Source organism: Lepisma saccharinum, chromosome 4 (genome assembly GCF_977018435.1).
Source record: "Lepisma saccharinum chromosome 4, izLepSacc3.1, whole genome shotgun sequence".
In the NCBI taxonomy this organism is placed as follows: domain Eukaryota; kingdom Metazoa; phylum Arthropoda; class Insecta; order Zygentoma; family Lepismatidae; genus Lepisma; species Lepisma saccharinum.
The window spans coordinates 75,804,155-75,818,058 of record NC_139232.1 but is presented as its reverse complement, the minus strand read 5'-3'; positions in this window follow the sequence as shown (position 1 = coordinate 75,818,058).

The window sequence follows — 13,904 nt, the reverse complement described above, 5'->3', positions numbered from 1 at the left end:
TCATGATGTGGATGTTGTTCTTGCGCTATCAACTAAAGATGTTGAATTCCCTGCAAATTTCTTCTGATATGCTGTGTCCTTTGTATAACCTGGTATTTTATTCCGTCAATTTTCCTGCCAGTTACTGAACGTCCAATACAATTATAACACCATTAAGCCTTGTTTCCATGATAATGAAAAACTCAGTATGCTGACCAAGGCAGAATTTTATTTTATTATAAATCATAAAACTAAACGTTAAGTTTCAACCTTCTAGCAAGGTCTTCAGACTATGTACCAAATACAAATGAAAAAATGAAATTAGTTTAGTTTCATGTTTTATAATAAAATAAATTCTGCCTTGGTCAGCATATTGAGTTTTTGATCCAATACAATTCTAACCTGTAATTTCAGAAATGTAAAATTTGTGGATCTGCAACTTTGCATAGGTTCCTACCTCAGGTGGCCCTTTCAGTGTCAAATTTCAAATGAATCCGAAAAATGTGAGGTTGAGGATCTTGTTGATTTGACATGGAATGATCTACATGGTACACGACCTACCCATCTAACTTGTAAAGTTCGAATTCAGAACTCATTGACAGGATCAATGATGGAAACTGACACAAACACCCAACGATGTTTGTCCCTTCATCAATTTAATCATATCAGTCATCTTCATTTTTGGGATTAGCTAAAAGTGGTGCTAATTAACAAAAATCAAATCTAAAATACCCATACCCTAGCCAGTACTCTTCAACATGTCAAGTCCGATGGCAAGATCACAAGATGATCATTCGGTTCGTTGCAGATCCACGTATTTTGCGTTTCTGAAATTCCAGGGGTGCAAAATGAGCAATTCTTTCACCATTTTGATAAATTGAGCCATCTATTAATGAAAAATAACTACTTGCAGACTGAATTTGTCAAGTGGTACTATTTATTATAGGGATGGGACCGATTAATCGGTACTCTCTCAGTATCGGCCGATATAGGCATATCGGTTTATCGGTAAAATTACCGATTATTTTACCAATCCGATATATTGATAAATATCTTATAATTTAGTGCAAATTTCTGCCATTTTGTTGTAATTTTTATGGATAATCTCGATGCCCTACTTTTTAAAAAAGTAATTGTCTAAATATTCAATTACTTTTGCAATGCAGTCACCTCGAAACACACATTTATTAAGGAGATCAATGAACATTTCACGTTCGTCATGGACCATTTCTAATTTTATATCGGATTGGTTATCGGTATCGGTAAATTTTATATCGGTATCGGCCAAAATTTCATATCTGCCCATCCCTAATTTATGAACAAGAATTACAACTGCTTGTATACTAAATTTGTCAAGTGGTGCCATCTATTAGCAAAATACGACTATCATCATATGTGAAGGTGGTTGTGGGCTTCTATGAGCCTGTGAAGGACTGCCCCATAGGCCTCAATATTGGGCTTACATTGGCTCGCGGAAAGAGGAAGTGGCTAAGATGATTTTCTGTCCCAAGCGTCTCGATCGAGATACCTAAAAGAAAGCCTCACGGTCCCAAGCATCTCGATCGAGACGCTGTGTCAAGGTCGTAGTTTTTACGTTATAATGTTTCTATTTTTGGCTAGACTTTCGATTTTTTTTATATTGTTCCTAACACATGTATTTAACAAATGTTTTTTTGCATTTTTTTTTTGTCCATGAAAATGGAGGGGAAAAGGCGGGAAAAGGGACTTCTCTTTTGCGTCTCTTTTCAAGGGAAAATTTTTGCAGACAAAGGAAGACCGGCTTTGTTGTTCTAAAGCAATGCTTCACTCCCGCCTGTGAACTGCATTCGAAGGAAGCTTGTTTATCAGTATCGGATGTCAAAATGAAAGTTTTTCGTGAGGGCGCAAGCAGGGGGGAGGGGGAAGACTGGTTGTTGAATCTGCGTTGTGAGAATGGGATTTCGAAGCACGCTGAAGGAAACCTTTGTTTTTTTTTAGCACAAGTGTCCACAAGTTGTGACAGGGGTTACCCTGCATTGTCTAAAAATAGAATTTCAAGCAGCTGCAAGAATCAGCGCTCATTTTTCGCTGCGTTCTAGCTTTTCGTCCGTGAATGTTGTGCGTAGGTGTCGTTTTGTGCCCAAGTGCGAGGACATTTTTTGGGTGAAGTGACAATTTTTTAAAATAATTTTTGGGGGGTTTCTCCCTTCCCCCTCCATATATACGCCAAATTTGCATAAATTTTGCATTTTGAAATTTTTTTTAAGAAAAGTATTTTTGAGGGGATTTCCCCCCTCTCCCCCTCCATATGTACGCCGAATGTGCATAAATTATTTATCTGAATGTGATTCATTCTGCGTACAACGGTATATCTTTCATATCTCTAGGGCATTTAGTTGCTGAGCTATAGTCATTTCAAGGTACCGCTGCATTTTGAAGCTTGAATCAGTGGCGTGCCGACCATTCCTTTTTGGGGGTACAACTCAAGTTACATTGGTCATGCGACAATGATGCAAATATTTTTCTGTTTCTTACATGCTAGCGATAATTTCTATGTGAATTTTGAACTTTTCATATCCTTTTTTTCGGGGGAGCGGGGGCGAAACCCCATTTTTTTTTTAAAAAAAAGTATTTTCAGGGGATTTCCCCCTCCATATATATGCCGAATGTGCATAAATTATATATCGTCTGAATCTGTGATTCATTCTGCGTACAACGGTATATCGTTCATATCTCCAGGGCAAATAGTATCTGAGCTAAAGTCATTTCAAGGTACCGCTGCATTTTGAAGCTTGAATCAGTGGCGAGCCGACCATTCCTTTTGGGGGTACAACTCAAGTTACATTGGTCATATGATAATAATGCAAATATTTTTGTGTTCCTTACATGTCAGCGATCATTTCCATGTGCATGTCGACACTGTCATGTATTTTTTTCTTGGGGGGGGGGGGAGGGTGGGGGAACAGCGATGCCAACCCTAGCATAATGGTGCTAAACCTAGCATAATTTAACCATCTTTGGCACCTAGCACCCTGTGTTTGGCATAACATCCAAATGTAGCATAATCTGCAACCGTCGGTAGATATTGACCTCAAAGGAAAGTGCTCTGAAGTAAAAATAAAAGTAACTGCACATCTCTATTTCAGGAAGTGGACATATTTCCAACAAAAGAGAGTAAACCCACCCAGGGATCCCGTCCCTCACCAACGCCTTTCATCTCTTCCGCATCTTCCTGCCATAAAATCGAGGAGGAGGGTTTTGGCGGCCCACCCTCAAAATTTTGTCCTTTCTCAGCACCGACACAAGGGGTGCCATTTGCGGTGCCTGTATTTTTTCGAAGAATGTTTAGTAGAAAGTTGGATTGACAAGTAAAGCTCATGTTCCGCCCTCCTTTGTCGGCAAATTTTGACCATCTTTGTCTTCAGCTTGTGTTCGGTTCGGTTCGGTCGGCATCTTACCATTTCGGAAGCCGTTTCCCGCGGCGAAAAAATCGTTGTTCGTGTGTATGATTTTAATTCTTCGTGCGTGCGTCTTTCAGTGTGTTTTTGAGCGTGTGTTTGAGTGTATATGTGAGTGTTTTTTTCCTGCTTTTTATTATTTTTTTGTAAAATATATTTGGAACAATTTTGAAAAATGCGTACTAATAGCAAAAAAAGTAACTGTGAAACTCCCGAAAAGAAAAAAAGAGACCATGCAGATTTAAACCAGTAATGGGAGTCGTATGCTCAGAAATATAGAAAGGAGTGGAAAAGAGGCGGTTTTTATTTGTTCGTTTGGCGAATGCCTTTTCTCCTTTCCTTCCTTTTTTTTCTTTTTTTGAAATAATGTTAGTTTACATATAAATGCATTGTATGAGCATTTGTTGGAGGTGGAAATTCATTAATACGTTCTTCCATATAACGCAAAAAATGCAGTATTATATGAAAGATATTTGTGAATTATACCATAGATTATACACCGCCCCCCCTCCCCCCCCCCCACTGGCAGTAATTGAAAGGTAACGATGCTTATACTGTGTCATGTCATCTTCCCTCTCCCCATCTGCTAGAAAAAATATGTGAAGAATTTTTACAAATTGACAGCCACATGCCCAAATTCGACCCTTGGTAAGATATGGACATGTAATTATGTTTTTATTCCATCCCATAGTCCATAGACCATTTCATCAGTTCTTCATCTACCCTCATTGTCTCTCCCAGAGACCCTAAGGCAAAAAAGAGACTTAAAATAAATAGATCTTAGAGTGGGATACAATATAACATCTGAAAGTAGTAATAAAATATATTGTTAATAATAATAAAATAATAATAATTCATAATAATAATACTGCCCTAGCACAATTGGGTGGCGTTCTAGCATAATTTCACAGTTCGAACAGCACTTTTCGTAGCTGAGGGGTTAGCAACGCTGGTGGGGGAACCAATTTTTTTTTCTCCGAAATTTTGGAATTTTGAGTTAGCCCCCTCCCCCCGCCACATATACGCCGAATTTGCATAAATTTCATATGGTCTGAATCTCTGGTTCATTCCGCGCACAACGGTATATCACTCATCTCTCTAGGGCAATTAGTCTCGGATCTACACTCATTTAATTGAAACTGCATTTTGCTCAAAATCAGCTCGGGACAGAGAGGCTTACTTGTGAAAATGGCCTTGGGACTGAAAAGGTAAAGCAATTTGGTAAATTGGATGGTAGAGAAGAACAAAAGCTGCATTCCCTGATGGGGATTCAAGCCCATGACCTTAAGATCTCTGAGCAACTCCCTCACTGACTGAGCTATCAATGATATTCACTCGATTCATCTTTGGAACTTGTATCTATATCAGCATGTTACCTACTATACCTGAAGAAGAAAAAAAAAGTTTTCTGGAAGCGATTCGAACATGCGATCTTCACATTGTGGATCTACAGTCTTACCGACTGAGCTATCATGGATTCATACTTCATCATATTTAGAACTTGTATTTTCGTCAACAAACTGCAACTTCTAACACGAGATGATTAACGTTTGCTTTCTGTGAATCTTGCATGAAAAAATCTAGAGTGCAATCATATAATTAACAATCAAAAATACCCACCAAATATGCAGATACATACACTGCTAAAAAAAATTGGGAATCAGAGGGAAACAGAAAAAATGAGATGAAAATCATGTACAATCGATGTTTATGCACGTGAATGAACATCAGGAGAGAAGATACATTATTACTGGCAACAGAAAGGAATGTGCATCACTTGACACAATGTTCACATGATGTTGGTCACTACAGACCAATGATGTGTAGCAACAGATAGGTGCAGAAATGGACATCCCCTTGAAAGGAATTGGCACCTAGTATGGTGTGTGGTCTCCTCGAAAGGCGAACACTGCAGCACCTGCGTGGGATGGACTCGATGAAAGTTTGGGGGATTTGTCCCCACACTTATTTAGGGCAACCTCTAGCTCTGGAAGGTGTGAGGAAGGAGGCAGCCTAGCTGCAATATGTGTGCCAAGTGCATCCCAGACATGCTCAAAAGAATTTAGGTCCGGTGAGCATTCAGATGACTCCATATGCTAGATTCCCTCATCCTCTAGCATGTCCACCAACAGAGCTCTGTGAGGACAGGCATTATCGTCCATGAAAAGGAACCCATCAGCAATTGCACATGCATATGGAATGACATGAAGTCTGAGGATCTCGTCCCTGTATCTAAGGGTTGTCAAACTGCCATTTCGGATGATGTGGAGATCCATCCTTCCAACATTACTGATTCCAGCCCACACCATCAGTCCACCACCACCACCATACTGGGATGTTTCCTGCACAAATACAGTGTTGTTGCATGTTCCACGTTCCCTCCAGATTAAAACACGTCAATTGTCACACTGAAGACTGAACTGCAACTCATCGGAGAACAGCACAGCACCCACCTCCATTCGGCGTGCCCTCAATTGCGATGCCCTTCAGTCCAGTTTCTACTGGCTCTAAGGTGTTGTGTGGTTAATGGCGCAGCTGCCATCGGCCTACGTGCATAGAGGCCACCTTCATGTATTTCTTGGTGTTGTTGCTTGCTGACGACCTTGCCTTTGCCATATTTCCTGTCCTTTGGGACCGAGTTCACAGGTGGGAAATGACACTTTGTGATACTCCAAGGGCAGCTGATACCACTCGCTGTGTCTGTCCAACTTCCATCCTTCCTATGGCTCTACATGCCATGGATTCTGGTAAATCGTGCTGTTGCGGCATTGTACCTCTTGTCCACGTTCCTCCACAAACTCCTACATTGTCTGCTGTCTGGCTACTGGCATTCCCACAACTACACACTTCTCCCATCTACCACCCACCTACAGGCAGCAGAAATTCCTCACTCATGTGTCTGTGTGTTCATGTCAAGGAGCACTTTCACGCTCAACTTTGTTCTTCATGTCATTGTTGACACATAAACTTATGGATATTTCCCATGATCCCCTAATTGTTTTGAGCAATGTACTTTGGAATTCAGACGGATTAAAATAAAGAAGTTTCCACTGAAACCACAAATATACAGTTGGCATCTTGCTGATGTATTTTTGTTGTGTGTGTAGTAATTAGAGTAACAGCAATAGTAAATTATGTATTTATTTATACATTCCACCCGAAAAGTAGGAGGATATGTAAGTCATAATTAAATTTGATACATTCATTGGGAGTATTGAAGCCCAAACTTTTATGAGAAAAAACTGTTGCAAATACAAAAGTTTTACTGAACATTAACAACGTAGGAAATTATACAAATACGAGAGTGTAATTTTAACAATACATTTAAAAAAATTAAAAGAATGAAACCACATAGTGGAGCCTTGGTATCAGTAGCATATTTGTTAAAACACTAAAATAACGCACAGACAGCACGATGAAAAACACTTAGGAGTTCTTCCAAGCTTTCGACTCCTGCTGGTCGAGGGAAGACTGAGTGGACACAGTTGTAGTTACACTGGCGTGAAGGAGTCGAAAGCTTGGAAGAACTTCTAAGTGTTTTTCATTGTGCTGTCTGTGTTATTTTAGTGTTTTAACAAATATGTTGCCGGCACGTGATGTAAGGAGTTTTCTACTGTCATATCAGTAGCATGTTTGAATGCTACATTATGGCACTTCATAGAGGAACCAATGTAGTTGTTTAATCTACTCTGTTGCTAGTAGAGACATAATGCTTTTGAAAATTTTATTTCTGCCTGGAATGATACAAAGGTAAAGTAAAAATGCTGGCAGGATAAAATAAAAATACTGCATAAAAAGCTAAACATAGGGTATGACATAATTTCTTAGAAATGTAAATTTGAGTTTGGAATTGGTAAACAGGAAAGTACACAGAATGTGTGGCAATTTAGGTTGTAATAAATACTACTACTTTGATAGTTGTTTATTTGTACTATTAGGTCATCCTCAACGTGGGAAGAGAGAATACATCTAAAAAAAATATGTAAATGGGAGTCATCCTTAGCTTTCATCAAAGGTATCATCTCAGCCATGGGTGTTTACAGGTCCCCAAAACAGGGAAAAATTGGATATTTTATCTTCCCTTGTCTCTTTTATTTGCAAGTCTTTCCTTGTATCATTTTTTCTGCATTCATTTATTGTGTTTACTCCTCTGTTTCTGTCCAATTTTCTTCTTTCTCTCTTGCTTCTTTCTAGTCTCGTTTCTTTTTTATTTTTCTTCCTTTTCCACTCTCTTTGGCTAGTTTCATTATTTTGCTTCATTCTACCTTTCTACATCAAATTTAAAAACTTTTAATTAAGATATAAATTATCCTTATTAGTAATTCGTTATAAATCCATGTAACCAATAATCCACAGGATGTGCCACTGTATTGATTGTTACCCATGGAGGATGTCACGATTATGTAGTAAATGCAGACCCAAGTTTTTGCAACACAAAATGCCTGAATTTCCAAGATCTACTGTTGATAGATTACAACTTATGACCCTTTGACATTTGTGTATTCAAAAGAATAATACAAACTACCAACCTTCTGCTTTACAGAAACCGGGCTCCTCATCGAGTTTGTTGGGATTCGAATGATGCTATTAATTCACGATAGATGTTGCCATTTAGATTCGACATAGAATGCTTAGTCTGCTAAGTCTGGCCTGAATCATATTACTCCAAAAATTCTTCATACGTTTCAATTTTGAGAAGGTGGTACATGGATCGGAAATGCAGGAAACTAGTAGTATTGAGTTATCAACTAGAAGAAATTTTGCCAGTGCTGGATCTGTAAACTGTAAAACCCTGCAGAGCGGGGGCGAGAGCAGCAATGGACGAGTCTTTAGGCGGCCTTGCCATGCCCTTTACGTGCAGAAATATGTTTATGTAAAACAATAAACTTCATAATTTGTCAAGCACCTTAGAGCAGAGAAGGTGAAATGACTTGTTATTGATATCAAATGGTTGAAATGCAGTATTTTTAATTTAATAACTTATGTCCACAAACTAAACATTGCTTTCTTTCTAACCGGGTTTTTCTTCCCTAGCTCTGTGATGTGGGATTACTTGTTGGAGTTGGTGTTTTAAGTCCAGTTTATGCACATTAAGGCTAATTGGGACTGGACCTACGGTTTAAAGTGGGATCCGAACCACTGTGCCATGTGCCTCCATCGGGTATCGAACCTGGGTGGGACCCCTTGATTACAAGGCAACGATGCTACCACTGCGCCATCGGGGAAGCCCGATTACTAGTTGGAATCGTACTGTATGTACATATGAGTTAAAGAGAGGTGAGACAGGCTAGAAGTCCAAGCAAAGGATGAAAATCCCGTGGATAGAATGAAATTACTATTTACTTTGGGAGCCATCAATCTGATTTCCTTACATAACCACTACCCAAACCAACGTATGATGAAATGACAGCAAAAACAGAGCAATTGCAGAAATGTTATAATTAATGGTCCATCCCCAGTTCAATAATTTTGTCTTTGAACACACACACACCACACCACACATACACTATGCAACATTATTATTCGTACACATAGAATTTCCGAGGAAAAAACGTAATCTACTAGTAAATATAATAATTTTCATATGTACCTGGAAATTAATGTTAATGAAGGTTTCATCAACAAATGTCAATAAAAATGTATGTTCAAAGTGTATAAACAGAGCAGATAATTTGTGTGAAAAGAGAAAAACATGCTGTTTCATGCAACATTGTTTTTCGTACAGGCAAGTTTCAATCTTCCTCGAATACAGCACCACCGCTAATCGGGCAATTTCGTGCAGTTTGCAACTTCGTAACAAGTTTGAACATGCAGGTGCGCTCCCCGTCAAGCGGAATGCTGGCGTAGGTATTGTTGTAGGCCTATCGTCTATCTATCAGCGTGTTCGAAATGGGCACGGTGAAGGAACTTAGTTCCGATCTGAAGGATGTTATTATAAATTTGGGCCTTAGAGGTTATTCGTGGAATAAAATAAGCTCTGAAACATGTTGGAAACTGGTTAATTCTATGAAGAACAGGTGTCCAGCAGTAATTAAAGCCAAAGGATACGTATCAAAGTATTAGAACTGTCACTGAATTTGCTCTGAATATACTTTTTTCTTTTATATTATTAAGTGTACGAATAGAAAAGTTGTACAAAAAATGGCATGTTTCTCTTTCAGTTTCATTTAATTTATTATTGTCATTGGTTATACAGAATTTGGGTAAGACTTTATGTTCGTAATGATATTAGTGTAGATTAGGCACACACAGGAGATGTACTACGTAGAAATTTTCAGCAAGAAATGCAGGCTCGACCAGGACTCAAACCCGGGTCTCTGGCATACCATGCCATTGCTGTAACCACTGAGCTACCAAGCCAGCCTGGTCTCTGCCAGTGCTACCGCAACGGGATCTGTTGCAAAACAGAGACCCGGGTTCGAGTCCTGGTCGAGCCTGCATTTTTCGATGAAAATTTCTACGTAGTACATCTCCTGTGTGTGCCTAATCTACACTAATGATATTAGTTATTGAATTGTAAAGAAACAATTTCAAAAGAGTGTATTTCCTTTCAGATGTTAAAGGATTTTCTTTGAAAATCCATGTGTACAAATAAGAATGTTACATACTGTAAATGTAATGTGTTCTAAAGAAACTGAATATCAGCAAAAGCTTTGACATTTAGTTTCATAACTACGTGTGTTTTATACATTTAGTAATATCTTGTGGAAGGGCCAAAAATTAGCCAACTTTGCCAAAGCACTCATGGAAGGTGACGACCTGATTTGAGATTAAGCTTATTCCTAAAACTTTTAACTTGATCAGGAAATTTGGAGATAAATCATATTCGTACTCGAATACAGTACAGTTCCTCATCTGAAGCTGTAGTAGGTCAGTTTGGAACAAAGACCTGTGAAAATAATAATAATATTACTTGCCTCAAATCTGTTTTGAAGTTGAATCAAGGGTAACAGTTCCGTTATATGGGAGACACATTAAAATCAGATATTTTGTGTTTCGCATGGTTCGTCCTTACCAATTGTGTATTGTGGAACATAGTTCAAGGTGCCATTATGTTTTTTACATGAAAACAAATGCACTGTTTCCAACCTTCTTCACCGAAAAATACCTACTATCGTGTTCGTCACGTGTGAAAATTTTACATTATGCACGGGTAGCTGACGGATAGCCCCACAAACCATTCACAGATAGCCCCACGAACCATTCCCAGTTAGCACCATGAACCATTCACGGATAGCCCCATGAACCATTATGGACGGTAGCTGACGGTTAGCCCCACGAACCATTCACGGATAGCCCCACGCACCATTTCCGATAAGGTTAGGTTAGGTTAGGCAAGCATAGTGAAAAAAAAAGGGGTCAGAAACACTGACAGGGGCTTATGTCATCAAATGTATAAAGCATGCAGTTCATGTAGCGAAAGCAATGGCAATTGTGCGTCGGTGAGATATTTCTCTTGAAAAATACATGATTTCCCGGTCAAATATATTCCATGATGAACGAAAATACCTCAACGAACATTGGAAAGCTTGGAGAAACTCATTTCCGTAAGTAGTTTCTTCTGTAAAAATGAAGAAATGTGTCTCCGATATAACGAACTGTTACCAAATTAAGTTGACCCAAATATCAGAATTTTCTCTATCAAACCATTAAGAAAATTAACAACATTATGCTTAGCTTTTTAGAATCCTGCAGGACTTTTAAAATACGCTGTGTAAATGTATGTATACATATATAGAGAGTTTGGTGGTACATGGAGTTGGAGGTGCAAATGCAAATTTTTATCTGGGGGGTGGGGGGCTAAATACTTATAGATCAATTGACGTAGCCAGAAATTTTTATTGGAGGTCAGTCCAATGATAAAAGTATAATAATAATTAGTAGTAGTAGTAGTGCTTATAATAATTATAATTTATTATTATAAACTAATAACCCAATTTATTAGAAATTTATTATTATTGTTATGCTAGGAGAGACTTTTCAACTTGATCCACCACATGAATGATTTATTATCCAGCACAACTGTTTTCTAAATATTTTTTGGGACATTTCTCTCATCGGGAAATAGCAGAACTACAAATTATATATCTTCGTTGGGAAAAGATTGAATACCTAAAAGCGTGATTTTAATATTTTTGATTTCAGCGCCATTTTCCCCAGAGCCGCTTTATGTGGGAACAATGCAGGAAAGAATTCAGGCTTTACATCGACACCCACATTTTAAAAATCCAATCATATATCACAGACCTACAACGCAGTGGCGTGGCGTGACTTTTTCAAAAGTGTTACCGGTCGCAGTCATAAGACGTTATCATCTCCTCCCTAACCCACCCAAAAAAAACAACAAAAAAACCAACAACATGCCTTTGATCTGGATTTTTGTTCATTTCGTTTTTGTTTTTTTTTGCAATCCGTTCAGTGATTTATTGAACCACAATCACTCCTAGAAAGAACTACCACTCATGAGAGAGTCACCGTGAAAATCCAGTGAATAGTAGTTGAGCCTTGTCAACCATCTCTGCTGCTTTGCAAAGAGGTGGAAAGGGGAAGAAGAACCACACATTCAGGTCAGTTTGACATTTCTGCTAATTCCCCTCCTCCAGCGGTGGAAGGGAAGTCCAGACGTACGTTCTACTGTTGCCAATTTAGTTTTTTGGAGCAAGGTTTGTCCAAATCACGAATCGCATCAAGTACTTACCTTTTCGTCTATTACGTAAACGGTTTCAGTTGTAGTTAAATTCAGCTTTGGCTTTGCAGTCTAGCTCTTGTTGCTTCAGAGAAATAGTATCCCCGTTTTAGGCGAGATTTAGCTCTTCTCTGGAAATCCAATGTGACAACACTTGCTGATCCAGTAGGCCGCAGCGGCAACAGGGCCCCTAAACAGGCATATGAATAACCCCGCAGCACACTTGCCTCCTCAAGTTTTTCCCCGCTGTTCCCTTGCATTGGCGCCCTTTCCTCCTGTTACCTCTTGAGGGTAGCGGAACGGCCTGTCTCTTCGCTTTTGTCGGCTGCAGAAAAAAGGTCCTCTGCAATATACACTCAACTCTGTTAATTTATTTAACAATGTTGTTATTTTATTAAGAAAAACTTTTTAATTTCTTTACATTTTTCTGTTACCTGTGGTTATGAGAGAGAGAGAGAGAGTGAGAGTGAGTGAGTGAGTGCCAAAAAAGGAACAAAGAAAAGAATTTTGACTTACAATTTGAAAAGCATGGGGATATACTTCCTGTTTGTGCCATTTCGGCGTGGTGGACATGGTGTCAGTCCAGCAGCAGAAAGATGTTTGTGGGAGGGAGGGGGTGGGGGTGATCTGGTGTGCAGGCATGGAAAATGTGTTTTCAAAAAGTCTCCCAACTTCCTTGAAAGGACAGGTCGTAAAATCATTAATAGCATCTTCTACCAGTACACCTGTTTGTGGTCAACAAGCAAGAAGCAGGAACATGAGAATGAAATGTATTGCTTAGGGTTCCTGCCACTGAAAATTCAAGACCAGTGTTTCAAACTGAAAGCACAATTTACGGAGACTATTTTATAATATTTGTCATCAAAGTAAAAAATTTCAGAAAATACAGAAGTTTGTTGCCCCTCCCCTTCCCCCTAACAACGTTCCTGACTGTTGTCATAACACAAAGAAATGCTTGTATGGATTTTAGTTAAGATTTTTTAACCATGCCTAATATGATGGGTGTGAATAGCCACATTGCTGGTTCATCCACACAATTTTAATTTAGTTGCAACTGTTCCAACAGCCCCCTTAAAGCACCAGAGAATAATGCCAAGTTACACAAACAAGAATTCATTGATACCACGGATGCCAATTTTGTGGAGGGCAAAGCATTGAGCCAAACAGCACCGGATCTACAAATTTTAGGTCCCCTTGCAAAATATTACCAAAGGCCCCTCTCTATTTACATATTTACATGTAGGAGCGTGTGTGTTCGACATAAAATAAACATACTTGTCAATGAAATCTTTTGTGGTCATAAAAGGAAAGAGGAAACATCCACGAGACACTAGAAAAAGTTGCATTTTCATGACCTCATCGCCAGGATCAGAAGTTAGAGACCTGCAGCATTGTCAGGTCTCGACTGAAGATGTACGAAAAACTCTGTTCTTTCACATATCCAAAACTGAGAGGTTGGGGCAGGGAGAGGGTTGGAGAAGTTACAGGATGGCCTTGTTTAGGCCAGAGGTTGCGGTTGCACTCATGGCTGATATGTAGACCCTCTCGCATATTTTATGTACCAAGATGTTGGCAGATTGGTGTAAGAGGTGGATGACCGCCACCCGGGAGCAGTATTGAAAGGGAATGTTGTGGTGGTTGGTATGGATGGCGATGCCCCCCACTCTTAAGCCACTACAGATGTTGCAGGTGAGGATGTAGATTAGGTTTGAGACGTGGCAGGTATCTTTGAGGGTGGAGGATGATTTTGCAAGTTGCGGTGTGAATCTGGAGGGTGGGTGTGAGAGATGATGAGAATGGGC